The sequence below is a fragment of the Fringilla coelebs genome, assembly GCF_963513975.1.
Source record: "Fringilla coelebs genome assembly, chromosome: 22".
Lineage (NCBI taxonomy): Eukaryota > Metazoa > Chordata > Aves > Passeriformes > Fringillidae > Fringilla > Fringilla coelebs.
In genome coordinates, this window is record NC_140048.1 from 7,779,694 (window position 1) to 7,797,288 (window position 17,595).

Sequence of the window (17,595 nt, forward strand, 5' to 3'; positions counted from 1 at the left end):
GAAGTTGGTTTACTACCTCTAAACACACTGACTGAGCATTATTTTTTCCTAATTCGCTGTTAGTAGGATCAAACCAGGGTAATTTCCCTGCTACCAGGTACACCTCTCAAGAACTTTTCACTCTGCCTTGCAAGGAGCAGCGGTTCCAAGTAGTAGTTATCCTGGTTAATAACCTCAAGGGATGCCAGGTACCAAAGCTCACTCGGGTGGTTCTGAGGCAGCTGAAGGTGCCAGCGCTGGGTTCTGGCAGGATGGAGGCTGTGAGACTGCTCACCCAGCAGATGGCAACCGCGATGCAGCCCACGGCAGGAGCGGCGTCCTCAGCCGGGGATGGGTGTTCGGCTGGATTTGTACCTTTTCCACTACACACGTCCAAAATCCTCACAGGCAGAAAGAGATACATTAGATAGGGCAGGGACACTTGCGGGGGCAGAGGAGAAGAAAGAAGAAACAGACGGTAACATTCAGGTGATTCGGTTTCTAGTCCAGGAAAAAAAACACTGATTCTGCAACAGAGTTCAGTCAGTGCCTTTTATCTCCTTTTCCCCAGTTAACTTTTACAGGAAAAGGAGAGCTGCTACATAAATTGAGTATCCAGGTAACGCTGCCCTTTTTATTACAGCCTCATGATTCACTAGCACAGAGCAAAGAAAGGTGAGGCCAAACTGCAATATTCCTGTGGACCATGGAGAAGGAGCAATAAAGCAGAGCTCTGTCAGAAGCACCTTTGTGGTGCCCATTGCTTTTTGTGTCACAGTTACAACCTTTATCCTAACAAACATCCACTGAGACAAAAACAGGTGGGTTTTAGTATTTCCTGGTTCTAAAACAAAATCACTACCAAGGGCAGAGGCTGTGTGAGCCAGAGACAAAGCAGATTCCTCCTACTCCATAGCAGGTGTCAATTCATTGGTATTTAGGCTCCTGCCTTCCAAGAGATTGCAGCAGGAATGTCTGAGCCTGAACAGGAGTTAGGAGACTAAACACCTTTAGGCATCTTGGCACAGAGCCTCTAAAAACTGCATTACAATGCACTTTACCAAAAACACAGGCAAACAAAAATCCCAACCAAAAAAATCTAAGAAAGAAGTTCATCTAGAAAGCTATGGAGATTTTCATTACCTGTTGAATCTATGTGGGCTAAATGGCAAGGCTTGAAAAGTTTACTTGGTTGAAACTAAAACCATTGAGGAAGCAAATATGCATTCCTCAATGACAGGAAAAAGGAATCTGAGTCACATCAGCTGAAAGACAAAATACTTCAGCACAGTCATAATGAAGTCCAAGGTCCTGGGCTCCAGTGGTTCATCCTGGACTCCTGAGCCTCCTGCTCAGCCCTTTGCTGGCAACAAGGAGCCAGAAATCCTCCAGGTACCTCGTGCCACACATCATTCCCAAATCCCTGCCCTCCATAGGTGCAGGAGATGTATTTATGGAGTGTGAGTGAATGGACAGAGCTGACAGCTGCCCTTGGGTGCCAAGCCCCAGCCAAGGTTACCTCTGCCTGCAGTGACCCCAAGACACTTCCTCATCCTTTACAATGCACTCTGCTTCACACAAAGGGATAATTTCTTATAAATTTGTCATTTCTTAATGTGATATAAAAATTCTCAAAGACTGAATGCTTTCAAACAATTTTCTTCCTAAGACTTGAACAGTGTTAAAGCATTCTACATGAGCCTGGATGTTCAAAACAAGCCTTTTTCACAAAATGAAAACAGATTCAGTTTCACTGTTCCATCAGTCTTCAGATCTACTTCAGACCACCACCACTCAAGATTAAAAACCTCCAGACTCATTTGTGGTCTACAGATTGCATGTTGCAGAATAGTTCCCAAGCAGCTGATATCAGCACCCACCATTGCCACTCTCTAGATCTTACCAGTGTTATTTATTTCAGTTCTGAATTGCTGAGGTTGGACATTATTATTATTTGTATTTCAGAACACATAAAAAAGACCTAAACATGACTGAGAAGTGTCTGTTGTGCAGGAACAGCAGCTCCCATTTGTAATCAGAATAAGACACAGGATAAGGATAAAATGAAATCACAAAAAGAGCCAAACAAGAAGGCAGTAACAGAATCAGAACTAGAATCTGGATCTGCTGAGCAGTCCAGTACTGTGTCCTTAGGTTCATATCTTCATTACAACAGTCTGTGGGCTCATTAACATAAATTTGTATAAGCTTACACTGCCAGCAAAGGAAACAATTGTGCATTCTGCAAACCTCACTTGTGCATTTCTGCCTCTGCAGCAAAAGGGAGGACAAACAGCAGCTCTCAGTGTTCCTTACACTACAGCCTTGTCCTCCATTCAGAAAGGAAAAATGGTGTTGAAAACATAACTCTCAGTTGACACTGTGCAAAACCTTCAGGATTTGGTGTCACAACTGTGCAGCCCCGCTGTCTGTGTCATGCCAAACTGAGGAGAATGACATGTTTGAGCTCAGTCATCACAGGGATGACAGTGTGTCTGTTCAGATGGATTCAAACTGCACCAACAAAACCCAAACCCAAACCAGGTCCCATCCTTCCCTCGCTCCCTTGTACATGCAGAACAAGCAGAACTGCAGCATCAGGTCACATTTTATTTTTAGCTGAAAAACCAGTGAAACTGGGCAGTTTCATAGAAATCTAACTCTAATTGGAGTTCCTGTCAGACAGCTGGTGCCAATTCACAAAATATCCCCTGCCTGTCTGTCCTTCAGCTCAGCTTGTGCCACGGAGTGGTTTGGGTTGAAGGGAGCTCTGAGATGTCCCAGCCCAAGCCCTGCCATGGCAGCAGCTGCTCACTGCCAGGCAGATGTTGGAGCCCAGCTGAAGGCCAGCCCAAGTGCTTCTCCAGGCTAATCTGATGTACCACATATCTCAGCAAACAGGATTTTGCATGTCTGTGCACAGCACTCCTTCATCAGATTACAAGGGAAAAGTGAGTCTAGACATGCCAGAGCATATTTGAAAAATAGAGGATTACTGAATTTGCCATATCCCTCCTTGATTTTGGACTCTCCCAATGCTGCTGTAATAAGGACTAATGACATTATATATAACCAAATGATGTGAAAGTTAATTACGTTCCACTCAGATTTCCTTTTTACATAGCAATCTGCTTCCTCATCCATGTACAGCCTACACAGAAAAGTGGAGATTTTACTGCAAAAAATCAACAGGTTTTGAAAAGTATCTCAGCTGATGAAACATCAGAAAGCTGCACAAGAGTGCCAGGAGTTCCAAGCCACTGAAGATGAGTAAGCACAGGAGATTGTGGATAACTGTGATACTGTGGGGCCAAAAGATCATTTGAGGGGCACTTAATTAACTCCATGGAGTAATTGCAACCAGTGCTTTAACTCCAGCTCCATCCTTTCCTAACTTTTCTGGCAGATAAACTCACCCAAACATGAAAAGAGAAGCGTTGCACTTGGCAGGCTGGCCTGACAAAGCTGAAATGTTATTTCTGAAGGCACAGGCTGCTCCAGGCTCAGCACTGTCACTGTCACTGTGTCTGTGCAGGTGGCTCAGTGTCTGTCACAGCGCAGAGGCAAAACCACATCAGAGCTGCATCTCAACACAGCCATGGAAGGAGTTAAAGAGGGAGTCAAGGCCAGGCTCAAGTGGGTGTTCTGAACCAGCCTGCAAAGGGATTCCTGAGCCCAGACCAGCTTTTGTTTAGGTCCAGACCCACTTGCATTGGAATGCTGGAAGTGCACAATGAAGACTTTCTCTCCCTCCAGCTATTTCTGCCTTTTTTTTTTGCACTCTGTCCTAGGTTTGCACACTGACAGAGCTCCATGTACAGGAATATGTCATGCACATCCAGAGTCATCACCCTACAAATAAAAAATGAGTTTTCTGACAGTCAGTTTGTGTGATATAGCAATAACCAGAATAGATCACCTCACTTCTGTAGTGCCAGAACACACAAATGATGCAATACACTCATTTCACATCCGAATTTCTGCACTTTACTTTTTCAAACTCCTTGCAAATCAATATAAGAAGCACACTGAGACAATGGTAATGGCTTGATGGCTCTACCAGGAAAAGTAGCATCAGTAAATGTGTAAGAAAGATAAGAACAAGGATAATGACAATCAATCATGGATTAATTATTTCACTGATAGGCTATTTTTAGTACACCTACAATATAAATATATTCAGCTAATAAAAAATATACTTCTCAGCACAAATTGTAAGCCAACATAAAGCAAAATTGATCTCACAATTGCTGGATATTTAACCAAAATTACAAAACTAGGTCCTGTGAAAACCCAGCCAAAACTTTTAGTGCTGCCTACCTCATGACTGTAGGCAGTAAATTAAATGCATTTCAAGCAAATGAGTCCTGTGTCGAATAAATGAGGTTTTGATTTAAATATTAAGCCAAATAATCTTTTTATTATTTATTTTAAATGCAAAAAACCCCAGGCCCTCCTCCCTCAGATGTCTCCCATAGCACAAATTCATCTGCCACAGACATCAGTTACACAACTCCCTCCCTCCTACCCAATCTCCAGTCTACACTTGATGTGCACAATCACATCTGTAATCTCCAGAGCTTCCTAAGAGAAGAGCTCATTTTCCCCTGTGCAAGCTGTCAACACTGAAAAAAGAGCAACAGCCAACAATAGTTATTCTTTGAGCTCTGCATCTCCCAGCTCAGTTCAGACAACTCCATGGCACAGAGCCACAACCTGAGGCACTATAAATCCCAGTCTCATCAACTTCAAGAAACATTTTCCAGAAGCACTGGAAAGGATCAAGGAAAAAAGTTGCAATCTCTTGACAGTCTCATCCCAGGATACTCATCTACATTTTTTTACAAGTTTTACAAATCCTGCACACGAAGGTCTGTTCACAAAACTCAAATCTCACAGACTGCACAAGCAAGGACAGAAGAAAGATTGATTCAAAGTTGTCCTCAGTGTACAGGGCAATGGTTGATTTGAGTTTTTTTTTAATACATTTTACCCAAACTCTAGTCTCAATACCAACTGCACAGAAAAAGGGTCTGAGGAATATACAAGCCCAGTTCCCTCAAATTTAAGGAAAACTAGCTGTCCCATATGAAACATTAACACAATAAAAGTAAATTTGGAGAAGAACAAAAGAGTGCATTTTCAATCCCAAATTATGAGATTGAAGGATGGCACCTTCCACTCACCTACTGAGAGGATGTTTGCAGAGAGGAAATGGCAGCAGTTTCCCTCATGGAGAATGGATTCTTCTCTTTGTGTCAAATCCCCTGCTAGAGATTTTGGAGAAGTCAGAGCCATCTCAAGCTTTCAGAGCAGCCTAGCAACAGCTTGCTCCAAGTCAAACAAAGCACTTCAGTGCAGATATCTGCAGAAAGTTTCGGTCAAGCAATGAGAATATCCGAGAAAAAGCAACAATTTCAGGATGTTGCTGCTTTGCTTGCTTTGGAAGTGCCAGTGAGTGCCTTCTCTGGAATTCCACATTCAGGAGACTGTCCTGGTTTAATTCTTTTGCCACATATTCCACTCATTAAACAACAGGATTTGCAGTATCAGTGTGGAGAAAGAACCACGGAGCTCAGTCTTGACAGTCTTGAGGGCCCTTCCCAGGAGCACAGGAGTTACAAACATTCCCTGGATCTTCCCAGTGTTTCTTGCATGTGGCTACCCTGGAAAAGACATTTTTTAAAAATAGTCAAAGCTACTTTAGCTGTGAGATATTTACCACAGGAACATACTGAGGTGATGTGCAATGCACTGACCTCAGCAGACAGAAGGCACCAACTCTTCCTTCCCTCACCCCAGGATTTTCCACAGACAAAGCTCCTTTTTTTGCCAATAGCAACTTCTCCAGAAGCCAAAGTGCTCATGCTGGGGTTAATTAATTTAGATGTAATATGTTCATATACACTTAGCTCAGCCATTCTGCACAACAAGTGAATGTATTGGGTGCATTCCCAAAGGACTCTGCCTGATGATGGCTCCCTCATCCACTTCCACCTCCACCCCTTGAAGCTCTTTGCTCATCTTTACCTGTTGTCAGCCGTCTCCATCCTGTATCTCTGGCACTGTCTGGCATTCCCTTTCCCTTTTCTTACCCATCTTCTGCCCACTGGATACAGAAGACTCACCTTTCCAAAGCTTTCAGTGGATACCTTCCTCAGAGGGTCAAAAAGGCTCCCTCCAAAGCAGCAATCACACCAGACAGAAACCTGGGATCCTACCTGGTGCTGGTAACTGTTTGAATCTCTGGGAGTCTCCTTCAGTTTGTAATTACAAGCTGAGCTCTGAAGCATTGCCCTAACATGTTTTGTTGTGAAAGCACAGATCCAGTTTGACATTATTTTAAAGAGAGAGGGCAACGAAGCTCACTATTAATTACAGTGATTAGAAATAGAGGAGGGGGTTTGAGACATTTGTAGTAAAAAATGAGTAAGGGAATGCCCTGCTAGAGCATCTGCCTGTTTGAAGCTGTACCTCTCTCCTTGTCTTTGGTCCCTCATTCAGCTTCTTTGGGCAGTCACTTCCTCCCTGCCATTATCTTTTCACCAAGCCCCACCTTCTCCATTCTCATGCTGTTAAAACTCCTCTGTTCAGAGGGAGCATCAATCAGTGGAGTAACACCCTTATGTGGAGCCAAATGCATGGCAACTTCATCTAAGGGACAGCAGTGCTTGGCAATAATTATCCTGTAAAAAATCATCATCATTACAGTCATTTGTTTCCTCATTTAAATGGGAAATATCTCACAGGACATCCTGTGGCTCTGCAATCGTTATGGACATCTCAGAGAGTGACATTCATTTGGCAAAGAATATCTTTATTACAGAGCACAGCTGGAGGAATCAAAACCCAAATTATGAACTTAGGGCAGATTTCAAAAGCTGACTGGATTGAGATGGGAGGAAGATAATAGATTATCAAAGATACATCCCATATACTCATTCTTGTACATGGTGTCACCTGTCCCTGTAATTGTCTCCCTTCATTATTCCCTGGCATATACATAATTAGGTATAAGAATACAGAGCTAGCATTCTGCTTTAGACTGAGCAAAATCAATTCATACACTTCCATGCATTCATTTAATACATTTCATGTATTCATTTTGTGCATCCAAAAATAAATGGGTTTTTTCCTTTAGGTTAATCCTTGAATCAATATCAAAAATACACTTAAATATTAAAAGCTGACTTGTTTTATTTAGAATGGAACTCAAAGTAGATGTTAGATGGTATGTCAGGATTTAAATCAACTTGTCCAGAGAAGAAAGCCAAAACTGCACCCAGCAGCATTTCTGAAGCTGCTCAATTGCATGTTCTGGGCAGATACTTCTGCAGGTGACAGGCACTGCCTCAGTTATATCTGCTTTGGTCATCTGGGCAACTCCTGACCATAATTTTACAGCCACTAGCCACAAAGTGCCATTTCTGGTACCTGTGCACTGAGTGTTTAACCCTGGGATCAATCCAGGGATCACAGGCTCACAGGACAGACAGAACTGTTCTAACATCAAGACAAGATCAGCCCATTTCCTTTGCAGAAAGCTGAACTGGTGGGTAGTTACTTTGCTGACTCTCTCATCTCTTTGCTTCAGGGCTTATTTGAAAGGCCATTTCCTTTGGAGGAAGTTCAATCAGTGTGACTAATTAGACACCAAAGAGCATGACCATGAGGAAGACTGAATGGGCACGGGTGCTCCTGCTGCTGCCAGAGCAGCATCATTCCAGTGAAAGCAGCTGAGCTTTACATTGATGTGGCTCATTAAATATTTTATTGTCTCGAGTTATGTCAAATTCATGTTCTTTATGCTTTGTTATGATCTGAAAGTGAAGCTACTTTGAGGCAGCTGATATCTGAATGTCTTCACTTTCCATGCAAAAGATTCCTGCACTCAGTCCCACCTTTTACAGCTTCCTAGAGGTCCTCAGAGTTCCCTTCCTCCCCTCCCTCTCTTCAGCATACCTGTGTTGATAAAAAATAAAAGCCAAGCCCCTCTTCTCAAACCAATCCCCTAAAGTCCTATGCAGCCAACGGAAAAGTATCTCAGAACAACATTCAGGGGCCAGATTTCCTATTATAGTAAATGAAAGAAGCTCAGTTGGCTTTCCTGGAAAATTTGTTGCGAAGGTTGTATGATGGAAAATATCAGTTGCACTCTCTGGAAATACCTCACCTCTGTTACAGTAGGCACCGTGGTGGCTCTGAGAACAGCCCTGCTCGCTGGCAGAACACATCAAACAGCCAAAAGAGAGCAACTCTTTCTGTTCAGACCACATGAACAAGATTTAAACTGGCTGCTCAGGCTAAGAGCCCTACCTAAGATTATTGTGTGAGGTTCTGTATTCCCTTGGAAAAAAGGACTTAAAACCCTAGAGGCAGGATCTGTATCACTTACAGACAATAAAAGCTGTGTACACCATTAACAATTCTCTAGCCATTTTTATACACTGTAGTATTTAAAGCTTAACCCCACAAGACCTGCTTTTGTTCAGGGAGGTTTTGAGTGGCATCCACAGAGCTCAGACAAGCTCTGATATCCTCCCAGGACAGATACACTGATACCATGGATGAAACACACAAAAACCAAGCCATCACTTAAACCTGAATAGTTTGATCAGGAAGCAGATCAATGGATAAAAGATCAAAGCGCCATCAAATGGGAGGGAAAAAATAACACTTTAAAGAATTTAAATGTGAGAGCTGGGATTTGCTTTTAAGCTGCAGTGTGGTTGCCTCTGCCACGCTGCTCATTTGAAGGAATGCAGCTCCATTCAGCAGGAATTGCAGGGAGATAACCTGCACGCCCAGGCACGCCAGCGCAGAGCCAGGGCTGCTCCGGAGGAGAGGAGGCTGCTCCAGCCCCGTGGAACAAGGGCTGAGCCCACACCTTAGGGTGTGATCCCGCATTCTTCTTCCCAAGGGACCGGGCACACTCACAGCGCCCGTGTGCCGCTGAGTCCCGTGGCAAGGAGCTCGGGTAAAAAGGAGAAAGTGCAGAAAAGGCACAAGAGGACATCAGGGTTCCTTTCTGGCAGGCTGCTGTGTTCACCTTCACCCAGAACATCCCACTTAAAAGGAGCACTTAACATTTGTCAGCTTTTCCTCACCCGCCCCTTACAGCCTGAGCTGGAGCTGCACATGCAGGAGCCCTGCATTTTTGTTGAATGATGTCACTGAAAATTCCTTATGCAAGTAAGCAGACTTATTATTAAATCCAAATCATTTATTTCAGGTTTGTATGAACCATGTCATAAGACTTTAGCATTCACTTAAGGAAACAAAATGTGAAATTTGTAACAATTTTTATCTATAGGGATAGACTTGTTTGTAATCCCCTGCCCTATTTATCCTGAATTGCCAAAGCCCCTCTTGGTTTCATCATCATTCCTTGTCACCAGCCAGTTCCCAGACCTGTCTGAAGTGACAATGGAAACACAGCAGCCTCTTGCTTCTGAAGAAAATTTGCATTTTGTATTAGCAAGGGAGAACGGGCAATTTCTATTAGGAGGCAAAAGGAACTAATTAAGCAAAGTTCTAAATCTCATCCAATAGCTTGGCTCAAAAGAACTTTGAAAATGAAAGTTTCATACTCTAGACCACAAAAAAACAAAAAGCCTCAGAGAAGAAATGAGGGAGGAAGATCTCCTTGTTAGGAGACAGACGGAAAGTGAGGACTGCTGGAAAAGGATCTGCTGCACTTGGGAATTTGTGAGTCATTCTGAGGAGAGATAGACTATGGGCTCCAATGCCACTGGTAATCACATCTATAATTCCAATAATGTTCATGCTGTCAATTGTGCTGGCAGTCTTGGTCACCCTCCAGAAGTCTGATTTTTTTTAAAAGTTTTTTCTTCAATTTCATGTAAATGAGCAGGAATTTCTTTCAAGAATAATGTCTTTAATCAAACTGCTTTAGTTCTGTACAGCAGCTTAGTGCTGCATTGATGAATCTCTTGGATATTAAGGATTAATTTGTGCTGGGGGGATTTGAGAAAAGGTGACAACTTGCCACCTTTCACAAGCCAGGGGTAAACATCAGCTTTCTCCTGAGGATGCCTGGTAGGGCCAAACACAAGAGCCCAAGCACAGGCAGACAGACACTAATATTGCAAACAAGAAAAACATGCTTGTGCTTGGCAACTTCAAGAGGACACTGCAGGTTTTTTTGTTGGTTTTTTTTTGCCAAATATCCAAACCAATTTCTTAAATTATGAATCTCCTTCTCTATTAGCAGGAATGGGTCTGGGAACCACTCAATCCATCCTTTTTTTGTCAAACACAGAGCAGTGACGTGCGCACATGGGAATTACAAGGCAGCAAGTCTTTCGTGCCTGATCCAATAAATATCAAAGTACAGCTCTGCTTTGCTCTCCACCTTATCATGGACTTTAGTACTTGGTTAGTCAATAAATAACATTACTTCAATAACCTCATCTCAGTCTAAACTCACAGGAGGGGAAGAAGTGGGATAGGTCACTTTATAGTGTAGAGACAAAAACCTGTTAAGTTGCTTAAATAAAAAATATTTCACATAGTCCTTGCAGCAATCCCACTAAATAATGCCATTATAACTCATCCCAAAGTTGTGTTTTTGAGGTTCTCCTCTGCAGGCTGCAGAACTTCCAGGCACCTCAATTGCAGCTGCCATTTTTTCCTCAGGCTCCATTCCTTAGTTGTTTTTTGTTGTTGTTGTTTTTATGGTGTTTGGGTTTTTTTATTATTATTATTAAATAAAACACAAATTACATGTTTTCAGTTAAGGGCAGAGAAAACTTCCAGGGAATCTGTTCCAGCATCTAAGGGCAGTAGGAAATCTGGAATAACAAGCTGTAGGGGTGGTGAGGGGGGGTTATGTTGAAGGGGAGAAGAGGCAGGGAGGAGCTTCTTTTACGTTACCTTACAGTAACTAATCCTGCAAGGAGAGCTGAGAGGAGACATCCTCTGAACACAAAAAGTGCTGTTGTAAGTTTCTACCTAACGGCCCTTGGCAAACACCTCAGGGAATGGGAACTACAGAGCTTGTGCAGCACTTTCAATCTCTCCCAGGAATGCTAACATGGAAAGATCCCTCACCTTCCCACCTGATCTCCCTCGTCAAATCTGAGGCAATCCAGAGCTCCCTGACAGCTATTAAAATGCCAGAAGATCCTACAAGAGCCATTCCCTAATTAAATGGACACAAGTGAGGCTGTGATGAACAATGAAAAATGTGGACCAAGATCAGAACCAGATACACCAAAATCAGTGTCCCCAGTTTCATGCTGTACTTGTGATGCAAATGGATCTGAAATCCTCACTCAGGTTATGCTTGCCTTGATGCCTGCACCCAGCATTTCTCTCAGGACTGCACAGTCTCATGTGCAGTCTGCCAGATAGCAAAGAGCAGGAAGGAAGCTGAGAACTTTGTCTCAGCTTGTGTGAAGGTTTGTCATAGCCTGCAGTGTGCAGGTACCTCTTCAATGACTCTGTGTGCTGAGGGGAACTGCTCCACCCCCACGAAATGAAGGCAGATTAAATTAAACAATGAATCAAAAGGTTGGAAATTCCCCACAGATTTAGAGTCTGTGCCCTAAGCAGTAATGTGGAGACCAGGATTTCAGTGGCTTGCAGCAAAAACTGGGCTGAGGAGTTGCACACAGGGCAATGGATAGCTGAACCCTCAGAACAGGGCTTGGCTCTTGTCATGCAGGGCTTTCCTTCTCCCCAAGCTGAGCCTGGATGCATGGCCAGTACCTACTGCTCACGTCACAGCTGCCACCAGGAATTGTCACAAGGGATGGACACGAGGTTTGCCATCATCCAGCGAGGCCAGAGGGAACAGTGGAAGCAGAGGTGAACTCACAAATGAGGTCAAGACAGTGGAAGAGAAATAAGATTCAGGCATAACACTGGAGAATCTATTTCAGTATTAAGATCAGATCAATTTAAGTTTATCATGAGAAGAAGTGGGTCATTTTAAAGATAACTAATGCAGAACTGAGATATCTGGGCGCATGAAAATTGTATTGCAGTAAATTCAAATAATTCTTAGTAACTGCAAGACTATCTTTGCTGAAAAATCTCTTCAGCCTCATCCTTTAAGCCACTCAAATTCATTTATACAGTAATTTTCTCAGCTCTGGACAAATTAACAAGAACAAATTCCAGTGATATTCACAAGTATGTTGTCCCCTTTGAGCTATATTTAGGAACTGAGGGCTCTGTACCATTTATTTCAAAGCCAAAGTGAGACTGGGTTGTTTTGAAACTATGAGTACAGGACTTTAGAAGAGCCTTGCACACCATATATTTCATTGCTCTGTAGTTCCTGCAGGACCATTCACCAAGATACTCTCAGCCACTTTGAGTTAAGTATGGAGTAGCTTTTAATTCAGAAAAATTACAGAAATTATGAATGAAAACAAAAGCCTTTTCAGACAACGTAGAAGGAGTTTGGCTATAAACTGGAATGTTATCATCCTTTTTTGCAAAGCCAGAATAAACTTGTTCTTTGGCTGAGAATAATCAAAATACACTGCATTATAGGAGCTCATCTTGCCAACAGAGTCATTAAGTATAAGATTCAGTGAGCCTTGAGTGTTTCAAGATTCAGTTGTACAAGTTTATATTATAAAAAGAAGCAGTTCTGGTGAAATATTGCTCATTGAATAAAAAAGCCCACAGTTAACAGCTCTGCCATGACAAATATTTCTGTATCTGGCCATGACCTGTGCTCTCTGTAATAAACCCTTGGTGCCCAAAGCAGAGAGCCTGTAACAAGCAGTGCTCCTGCTGAAGAGCTCAGGGCCAAGTTAACATTTCTCCCTGTCCCCACAGCCAGTCCTGAGGCCATCAGAACACAGTGACTCTGACACCACTCAGCCTTGTCCACATCCAGATAACTCAGTGTCCTCGGCACTCACTCACCTCCCCTCACTTGCACTGAACAGTTTCTCACACTAATCTCACTGGGCAAAAAGGAATTCTCCCCAGCACAGCTTTTGCACCCTCAGTAAGGACAGAAAAAGCTCTCCCAGTAGACAAAACTTTCACCACATTCTTTGAAACAATAAGTTAACTTTGAGCCCCATTCTGAATGTGGCATCAATTTCCTACCTCAAACCAACCACAGTTTGCAGTGACTCTTACTCTATTTTGTTTTATTTTATAACAGGCAACCTATCTCTACCATGAAACAGAACATGATTCTAGAAATTATCACCCTGAGGATTCAGGGTATTTTTAAGACCTACATCTGAACCCTGAAGCCTGAGGCATTTGGAGCATACACAGCCCCAGCAATCCAGCCATCCTTATTATTTGCCCACATCTCTGCAATCATTACCCACATTTTTATACCAGGAAAGAACTGAAAATTATTTCTCCATAGCCCAAAAGAATGAGACTGTTTTTTAATTTTAAAATTTTCAAAAATAAAAACTTGCATACCTTTTCAAAGTGTTGTGCATGTCTTTCCTCCCAAGTTAAGACTTGGCTGTTCAGACACAGAATCAGCCACGTTCTGTTGCTAAACTGGTATTTTATTTAAATACCTGAAGTTTATTTTACATCCAACCTCTCTTATCCAAGTCAGTTTTCATTTTGGCTCTGTACACTTGGGAAAGCTCAAGGCTCAGGTTATCAGTTCAGAATGAATGCAGTAATCTTTCATTAAAAAAAAAAAAAAACAAACAGTTGTCCAGTTAGAAAAGTCTAAACTTGATTTGCTTCATCCCTACGAGCTCAGAGAATCTAAAAAATTTAGGACTAACAGAATTCCAAGGTTCCTGAACATTTTCATGAACAAGAGAAAGCATGATAAAATAAAACAAGCATTAGACATGATGCTCTTCCCATTTTCCCTCTTCCTTCAAAAAGAAGAGCAAAAGTAGTAGCAAATTCTGTTACGGCTATAAGGCTGCGCACGGTAATGGGACAGCGCATTCTAAACTTTGTTTCTAACACCCAAGAGCGAGCAAAAGTGTTAAAAGGACACCACAATGATGGCTGCAAGAGAAAGTAGCACACACCTTTGTGTCTCCCGGCCGGGCAGTGCAGACGGGCTGTCCCGGCTCCTGCTCGGAGCGTCCAACCTTCATCCCCGGGACAAACCCGGGCGGAGAGAGGGAGGCACCGGCGGAGTCTGCAGCGAAATCCCGCCCCGCTTTCACATGTCGAGGGCTCGGAGCTCTCGGATCACAAAGCAGCTTTCCAGCCCCTGTTCAAACAGTTCAGCTCCAGGGTAACAAGTTCAAAGTGGGAGGAGGCAAAGGGAGTCGGAGGGTGGTAACAATGCCGAGCGGGCGTTTCGTTCCTTTGGCATCCGCAGAACCTGTTCTTCAGGTTGGAAATTGAAACATCTGCCCGGTGCCCTGCCTGAAAGCTGCGCTCCGAACCTCGTGTCTCCTAACAGGTCTGCAGAGGCAAAATCAGATTTTATGATGCACAGACAAGTAGCCTGTGGGAGGAAAAGTTAATCATTGCTGAGCACTGAGGGTTTTTTACATTTTGGACTTCCTTGTGGTAACGTCAGCGGAGCAGCTCGTTCCCCTGACAGGTCTGTTAGAAGGAAAAGCAGAGAAGCATGGCATGGAAATCAGAAACTTGGCTCCCAAAAACGTAACCAAAAACACAGCAGCTACGTTTTGAGAGATAATGGTGGTTTTCTCAAGTCACCAGTCTCAATCAGAATGCAAAGGAGAAGCATCAGATTTTCCTGGTAGATCATAGAGTAACAGCAACATTTTATGCATGTGTGTGTTTATATCTATGGATGGATATATGTATGAAAGCATATCACAAAATGGGAAGGTTGCTTGGCATGCTGCACCTCCTCAGTTCAAAACACACTGGCAGGACCCCGACCCTTCAAACATCACAAAACAACTTTTAGAATATAATAAAATCCACATAATAAGCCAAAACGGGCATATACACAGAACTTACACAGTTCAAATGTTTTAACGCTTGTTGGCAGAGTCCGACCTTCAGCTTTAGAAATAGTTTCCAATCTAATAATTAAGTGGTCATTAGTCAGGATTTCAGCTTTCCAAAAAAAACCCTCTCAAGCTGTTCTTTGGTTTCTTGACCCATAAAATAAGAAAATCACATTTACCCACTTCAGCAAAAGGGCAACAAATATGTTTGGTATTTTTCTTAACAATTGACCTGTTGGACATGTGAGATACACACAGCTCTGCCTTTAAACAAAAATCAAAACATGAGAGATTGGATTGGAATCCTGAATAAAATGATCCAAGGATTGGTCAGTTAATTTTGTATACTTTAAAAATTCTATAATTTAAGGTGGCAGCTTCGAATTTCTTATTTAATAGCACATCCCCAAGATTTAAGTGTGAAAATGTCCCATTCCAGACCCCACTTCCCGCGGGACATTTCCTTATGCAGGTGCGTCCCCTACTGTTGAACGGCAAAAAATGTGCCAATTTTTTTTTCCCTAATTCCATTAATTTCACAGAGCGAACAATCCGCGATTCCATTGATGGGACACACCCTAACAAATAAAAATTGAGCAGCGCCTGGAGCAGGGAGGGAGGGATTAAGAATGTTTTGCTTATCTGTAAGATTCATCACAGCTTTACTTATCATGTACAACTTCTGGTGCAGTTTAATTAGAACTTTGATGCCACGATCTGTGCACTAATAGGCTACTGAAAGGATTACAAATATCCAGTTTATTTGTGGTTATGTATGGCCAAAGGGAGCATTTCTTTGCTTCTCAGTAAAAAGAAAGAAAAAACCCACCAAGCTCCTGCTCTCCCTAAATTTTCCACTGAGTTCCTGCCATATCAATCTGCAAATTCTTCAGGAAAACACCGACTTTAATTTCAGTTAAAGTAGTTTTGTCAAATTAATTAAATGTGGAACTGTTTAACTGCCGTTTCACTTTAGTGTGCTGCAAAACTGAATTTATAACATGCTACACTAGGGAAAAAAAAAAAAAAAGGTGTTTTGGCAAAAATGAATGTACCAGACCTCAGAGTGTCAATATATATAAATACACAGACACGTTTATCCTCCTGATACCAGGATTTTGGGGAAGGATGCGCTGATGCGTTTGTAGCTTTGCTGTGTGGAGGTTGTGTTTGTTGTTTTACTCGTGTAGAGCTCGGCAGCAAACAAAGCTCGGCTTGTTCAGTTTCCCCACAGACACAGTTCGTCATTGAAGGGATGCACCGAGGCTTTCGCGGCTGTTAGAAAAGCAGCGGTAGGAAACAGAACGCACCTTCCTTCTGAATTATCCCCAATTTTTTAAAAGCAGGAATAGATGACACCATGAAAAGGATCCCTGCTTTAAGCCTAAAACTGCAGATAGTGGATGGCATCGTGATGCTTAATTGATTAAAAAAAAAACCAAAAAGGAGAAGGGCTGCAGAATTTGTACAAGGTTGTGGAGTGCATCTGCCTGGGGAGCGGTGATTCGGTGGGTTCTGTGTGAACAGTGTTCTGAAACATTCTGGATTTCACTTTTACCGTCCTTAGCACCTCAGCCGCGATTGCGGGGCTCCTCCCCTCCTCTTTTCCCTCCCCTTTTCCCTCCCCTTTTCCTCCCCTTTTCCTCCCCTTTTCCCTCCCCTTTCCCCGCCCCTCCCGCCCCTTTTCCCGCCCTTCACTCTCCGTTTCCTCGTCCCTTTTCTCATACCTTACACCCCTTCCCTCCCCTTTTTCCGCCCCTTTTTCCGCCCCACCCCTCACAGCCCTTCCCTCCCCTCACGCTCTTCCCGCCCCTTTTCCTGCCCCTTCCGCCCCTTTTCCCTCCCCTTTTCCCTCACTACCCTCCCATTCCCGCCCCTCACGGCACTTTTCCCCACCCTTTTCCCACTCTATCCGCCCCTTTTCCCATTTTCCCACACTTTTCCCATTTTCCCCACCCTTTTCCCACTCTATCCGCCCCTTTTCCCATTTTCCCCACCCTTTTCCCACTCTATCCGCCCCTTTTCCCACCCTTTTCCCATTTTCCCCACCCTTTTCCCACTCTATCCGCCCCTTTTCCCATTTTCCCCACCCTTTTCCCACTCTATCTGCCCCTTTTCCCACCTTTTTCCCATTTTCCCCACCCTTTTCCCACTCGCCCCGCCCTTTCCCCACCCTTTTCCCATTTTCCCCACCCTTTTCCCACTCTATCCGCCCCTTTTCCCACCCTTTTCCCATTTTCCCCACCCTTTTCCCACTCTATCCGCCCCTTTTCCCATTTTCCCCACCCTTTTCCCACTCTATCTGCCCCTTTTCCCACCTTTTTCCCATTTTCCCCACCCTTTTCCCACTCGCCCCGCCCTTTCCCCACCCTTTTCCCATTTTCCCCACCCTTTTCCCACTCTATCCGCCCTTTTTCCCATTTTCCCCACCCTTTTCCCATTTTCCCCACCCTTTTCCCACTCTATCCGCCCCTTTTCCCATGTTCCCCACCCTTTTCCTACTCTATCCGCCCCTTTTCTCACCTTTTTCCCACTTTCCCCACCCTTTTCCTACTCTATCCGCCCCTTTTCCCACCTTTTTCCCATTTTCCCCACCCTTTTCCCACTCTATCCGCCCCTTTTCCCACCTTTTTCCCATTTTCCCCACCCTTTTCCCACTCTATCCGCCCCTTTTCCCACCCTTTTCCCATTTTCCCCACCC